Consider the following 7,098-nt stretch of genomic DNA (forward strand, 5'->3'; position numbering starts at 1 on the left):
CTTAAGACTTAAGAATTGCTTAACAAGCGGCAGCCCGTGCATTACCCTTGATCTTCCTATCCAACCACAATTGTCTGATGACAGTTGATGGGGGAAGTCATTGTTTGTTCCCCTAACCTAACCCTAACCTAACCCTAACCCTAACCCTAAACTTAACCCCAAAACTTAACCCTAACCCTAGCCCTAGCCCTAAACCTAAACGTAACCCCAAAACCTAACCCTAACCCTAGCCCTAGCCCTAAACCTAAACTTAACCCCAAAACCTAACCCTAACCTTAGCCCTAAACTTAGAACAAGAACAAAAGAACAAAAAGGAAAAGGTGTAGAGAAGACTACTCAAGAAATTAAAAATGATTGCTGTAAATAATGTTGAAACTTAATGTTCTTTTGTTATCCCAATAAAATATTTTTATGTAACTATGTTTCAGGTAATTACCTAATATTTACATAACTGTACTACAAATTAACTAACACAATTAGTAATTAATCTGTAATTTTATAAAAGGTTATTGGATCATGGATCTGTACAAAGACCCATGACAGAAGGCTCACAGTCCCTCCTCTGAAGCTGAGGTGTGTACATTTACTGCACTGTTCATTACTTTTAATATGATTTTTTTCTACAGCATCAGATTTTTAGTCTTGGCCAACGGTTGGCCAGAACCGTTTTCTCCTGAATACGTAACTGCGAGTAATATTTACGTAAAAAAAAATCGAGATTACAAAAAAAAATTATGGAATATGTAAGTCCATAGAGGGGACTTGTAAAATTAGGGATAGGATACTAACCCTAACCCTAAACCCTAACCCTAACCCTAACCCTTTTTCTATCAGTGTTTGTGTAATACCTATGTTTGGCCACATGATGGCGCTCAAGGATAAGAGGAAAAAAACACATTTTTTAATTACAGATCAATTACAAAATGATTCTGTCTATGTAGGAAATTTATAGAAATATTCTGTTTCATTGTAGAAAAATTACAGAACTCCTATTTTCACATTGGAAAATTACAAAATTGCTCTAACTATACAGGAAATTTACAGAGGTTTTCTATGGCCGGAATAGGGTGAAGGTTATATACTGAAGATCTGAAGTGCAGTGCAGCATAGTCACTGTTACCAGAATTCCAAATTATTTTAAAGTTCTAGATGTCTATGTAGAAAATTTACAGAAATGTTCTATGTCTCAGTTAGGGTTAGGGTTAGGGTTATGTCTGAATTAGGGTTAGGATCTGAAGTGCACTGGCACATACTCACCATTACCCAAGTTTCAATTTATTTTGAAGTTCTACATGTCTATGTAGAAAATTTACAGAAATCTTCTGTCTCCCAAAATGTCATAGTACTAATTAAGAATATAGCAATTTGTCACGTGACAAAAATTTGAATACTGGGACATATATATAGTTTGGATGTTCTCACTCTTCTAGGTTGTAAGGAGTGAACCCCTTTGTCCTTTCATTAAATAAAGATCAGGTAAACCTTACAATGTTCTTTTAATAATACGAAGTTGTAGACAAAATGTTATTTTTCTGTACATTTTTGCAGGTCACTTCTAGTGACAACAGTCCCAATCATTCTATTTCTGTCATTTTAATATGAAAATAGATTTATTTTGTAGTCTTTCATTAACTTTATTAAAGGTCTTCATTGTGGAGCCCTATTCAATCCTATCATGGACAGAAACACAGAAATTGGAACCAGACGTTTACCTCTGCAGATCATGGAGCCAAGGAACGAAGCTGGACCTCACAGGTATTTGATTAAGTCATCCAAAATTTCTCAAACACTATTTGGCATTTTTAAACTGACCTGGAATTTTTTTTTAGCGCCGCTGCCCTGTTGACCCATTGAGCGTTGCCCTTGTAGGTTTTGTGATCATCACTGTGTTCCTTCTCTACCTGCTTGTGGTGCTACTACTTCACCAAAATAAAATAATTTAAGAACTTCGAAGATGTCTGAATATGTTTATTTAATGTATAAGGTATGGTTCAATATTTAGATCTAAAAATGTGTAAATTATGCATTTCTATAACATCCTAGAAAAATTGCTTAAGGATCATTTTTCTAGTTATAGAAATGTTCAGTAATTCTTATATATTTAATTACTTAGGCTTATTTTTCTCTATGGACACAGAAAAATTATGTAAAGTTTCTAAGTTTCTAGAAAACTTAGAAAATTACAAATTTGTTCTATCTATGTAGAAAATTTACAGAAATGTTCTATGTCTCAATTAGGGTTAGGGTTAGGGTTAGGGTTATGTCTGAATTAGGGTTAGGATCTGAAGTGCAGTGGGGCATACTCACTGTTACCCAAGCTTCAAATTATTTTAAAGTTCTACATGTCCATGTAGAAAATTTACAGAAAATGTCTATGTCGACATAGAAAATTTACAAAATTGTTCTATCTATACAGAACATTTACAGAAATATTCTATGTCTGAATTAAGGTTAGGGTTATATACTGAAGATCTGAAGTGGGGCATACTCACTGTTACCCAAGCTTCAAATTATTTTGAAGTTCTACATGTCTATGTAGAAAATTTACAGAAATGTTCTGATTTATAGGAAAGTTACAGAACTCTTCTATGTCTATACAGCAATTTTACAAAATTGTTCTATGACTATAAAGAACATTCACAGAACTGTAGTAAAAAATTTAAAGAAAAATGACAAATTTATAGCATGACTTTAGAAAATGTATTTAAACTTATTACAACATTGAGTACGTGCAATAAGACTCAATCAATGTCAGCATAGATCTGGAAATATTTAAGAATTATTGAAACATTACAGAATCAAACAATGTCTACCAATAAAGAAGCATTACGCACTTTTTATACATGATATTAATCATATGCAAATGTAGTCACATGATGTGATAAATTTGCATATTGGGCCATATATATATATATATATATATATATATATATATATATATATATATATATATATATATATATACAGATGTCATGCATTTGCTTATTCTTCACAACTTTCTGTATCCATCTAAGTTTAACTAATTTGAGTAGTATTAATATGAAATCATAGAACACTTCTGTCATTTTTCTATGATTTTCTTGCAGGTTTTCAAAGACAGAGACACATACCTTACTCACCATAAATATTCTGTAAGTTTATTATTACAACTACATCAATTTAATAAGAAATTCTAAATATTTCTAAACATATAACTTTATTGCAGGGTTTACTTCATTGTAGTGACAACAGCACGTCCCATTAGGCTTTTTGACCATAAACATTCTGTAAGTTTAATAACATTTATGTAAATTTAATATAAAACAGAACATTTGTGTAATTTTGCTATGTCTTTATTGCAGGCTATCATTGTTGATGGTGAAGACAGAAAACTTCATTCACTCATCTTACAACTTGTGTAAGTTAATAACATTTATGTAATTTTAATATGAAAATATGGAATGTTTTTGTAATTTGTCTATATTTTTATTATAGGTTATTGTTGATCAAAAGGATCACAGACTATAGAGATTCTATAAGTTTATGGACATATTTACAATTTGACACAAAATCATACAACACTTTTGTTATTTTTATGTAACTATGTTTCAGGTAATTACCTAATATTTACATAACTGTACTACAAATTAACTAACACAATTAGTAATTAATCTGTAATTTTATAAAAGGTTATTGGATCATGGATCTGTACAAAGACCCATGACAGAAGGCTCACAGTCCCTCCTCTGAAGCTGAGGTGTGTACATTTACTGCACTGTTCATTACTTTTAATATGATTTTTTTCTACAGCATCAGATTTTTAGTCTTGGCCAACGGTTGGCCAGAACCGTTTTCTCCTGAATACGTAACTGCGAGTAATATTTACGTAAAAAAAAATCGAGATTACAAAAAAAAATTATGGAATATGTAAGTCCATAGAGGGGACTTGTAAAATTAGGGATAGGATACTAACCCTAACCCTAAACCCTAACCCTAACCCTAACCCTTTTTCTATCAGTGTTTGTGTAATACCTATGTTTGGCCACATGATGGCGCTCAAGGATAAGAGGAAAAAAACACATTTTTTAATTACAGATCAATTACAAAATGATTCTGTCTATGTAGGAAATTTATAGAAATATTCTGTTTCATTGTAGAAAAATTACAGAACTCCTATTTTCACATTGGAAAATTACAAAATTGCTCTAACTATACAGGAAATTTACAGAGGTTTTCTATGGCCGGAATAGGGTGAAGGTTATATTCTGAAGATCTGAAGTGCAGTGCAGCATAGTCACTGTTACCAGAATTCCAAATTATTTTAAAGTTCTAGATGTCTATGTAGAAAATTTACAGAAATGTTCTATGTCTCAGTTAGGGTTAGGGTTAGGGTTATGTCTGAATTAGGGTTAGGATCTGAAGTGCACTGGCACATACTCACCATTACCCAAGTTTCAATTTATTTTGAAGTTCTACATGTCTATGTAGAAAATTTACAGAAATCTTCTGTCTACCAAAATCTCATAGTACTAATTAAGAATATAGCAATTTGTCACGCGACAAAAATTTGAATACTGGGACATATATATAGTTTGGATGTTCTCACTCTTCTAGGTTGTAAGGAGTGAACCCCTTTGTCCTTTCATTAAATAAAGATCAGGTAAACCTTACAATGTTCTTTTAATAATACGAAGTTGTAGACAAAATGTTATTTTTCTGTACATTTTTGCAGGTCACTTCTAGTGACAACAGTCCCAATCATTCTATTTCTGTCATTTTAATATGAAAATAGATTTATTTTGTAGTCTTTCATTAACTTTATTAAAGGTCTTCATTGTGGAGCCCTATTCAATCCTATCATGGACAGAAACACAGAAATTGGAACCAGACGTTTACCTCTGCAGATCATGGAGCCAAGGAACGAAGCTGGACCTCACAGGTATTTGATTAAGTCATCCAAAATTTCTCAAACACTATTTGGCATTTTTAAACTGACCTGGAATTTTTTTTTAAGCGCCGCTGCCCTGTTGACCCATTGAGCGTTGCCCTTGTAGGTTTTGTGATCATCACTGTGTTCCTTCTCTACCTGCTTGTGGTGCTACTACTTCACCAAAATAAAATAATTTAAGAACTTCGAAGATGTCTGAATATGTTTATTTAATGTATAAGGTATGGTTCAATATTTAGATCTAAAAATGTGTAAATTATGCATTTCTATAACATCCTAGAAAAATTGCTTAAGGAAAAAAAATCATTAGTTATAGAAATGTTCAGTAATTCTTATATATTTAATTACTTAGGCTTATTTTTCTCTATGGACACAGAAAAATTATGTAAAGTTTCTAAGTTTCTAGAAAACTTAGAAAATTACAAATTTGTTCTATCTATGTAGAAAATTTACAGAAATGTTCTATGTCTCAATTAGGGTTAGGGTTAGGGTTAGGGTTATGTCTGAATTAGGGTTAGGATCTGAAGTGCAGTGGGGCATACTCACTGTTACCCAAGCTTCAAATTATTTTAAAGTTCTACATGTCCATGTAGAAAATTTACAGAAATGTTCTATGTCGATATAGAAAATTTACAAAATTGTTCTATCTATACAGAACATTTACAGAAATATTCTATGTCTGAATTAAGGTTAGGGTTATATACTGAAGATCTGAAGTGGGGCATACTCACTGTTACCCAAGCTTCAAATTATTTTGAAGTTCTACATGTCTATGTAGAAAATTTACAGAAATGTTCTGATTTATAGGAAAGTTACAGAACTCTTCTATGTCTATACAGCAATTTTACAAAATTGTTCTATGACTATAAAGAACATTCACAGAACTGTAGTAAAAAATTTAAAGAAAAATGACAAATTTATAGCATGACTTTAGAAAATGTATTTAAACTTATTACAACATTGAGTACGTGCAATAAGACTCAATCAATGTCAGCATAGATCTGGAAATATTTAAGAATTATTGAAACATTACAGAATCAAACAATGTCTACCAATAAAGAAGCATTACGCACTTTTTATACATGATATTAATCATATGCAAATGTAGTCACATGATGTGATAAATTTGCATATTGGGCCATATATATATATATATATATATATATATATATATATATATATATATATATATATATATATATACAGATGTCATGCATTTGCTTATTCTTCACAACTTCTGTATCCATCTAAGTTTAACTAATTTTGAGTAGTATTAATATGAAATCATAGAACACTTCTGTCATTTTTCTATGATTTTCTTGCAGGTTTTCAAAGACAGAGACACATACCTTACTCACCATAAATATTCTGTAAGTTTATTATTACAACTACATCAATTTAATAAGAAATTCTAAAATATTTCTAAACATATAACTTTATTGCAGGGTTTACTTCATTGTAGTGACAACAGCACGTCCCATTAGGCTTTTTGACCATAAACATTCTGTAAGTTTAATAACATTTATGTAAATTTAATATAAAACAGAACATTTGTGTAATTTTGCTATGTCTTTATTGCAGGCTATCATTGTTGATGGTGAAGACAGAAAACTTCATTCACTCATCTTACAACTTGTGTAAGTTAATAACATTTATGTAATTTTAATATGAAAATATGGAATGTTTTTGTAATTTGTCTATATTTTTATTATAGGTTATTGTTGATCAAAAGGATCACAGACTATAGAGATTCTATAAGTTTATGGACATATTTACAATTTGACACAAAATCATACAACACTTTTGTTATTTTTATGTAACTATGTTTCAGGTAATTACCTAATATTTACATAACTGTACTACAAATTAACTAACACAATTAGTAATTAATCTGTAATTTTATAAAAGGTTATTGGATCATGGATCTGTACAAAGACCCACGACAGAAGGCTCACAGTCCCTCCTCTGAAGCTGAGGTGTGTACATTTACTGCACTGTTCATTACTTTTAATATGATTTTTTTCTACAGCATCACTTTTCTTTTGTAATCTAGAAAAAGGGGAAAGAACAGAATATTTCAGTATCTCAAGGCCAGACCGGGGAACCAGAGGTCAAAGACAAAGACGGAAAAGAACAAAAAGGAAAAGGTGTAGAGAAGACTACTCAAGAAA

The sequence above is a fragment of the Colossoma macropomum genome, unplaced genomic scaffold (assembly GCF_904425465.1).
Source record: "Colossoma macropomum unplaced genomic scaffold, Colossoma_macropomum, whole genome shotgun sequence".
Lineage (NCBI taxonomy): Eukaryota > Metazoa > Chordata > Actinopteri > Characiformes > Serrasalmidae > Colossoma > Colossoma macropomum.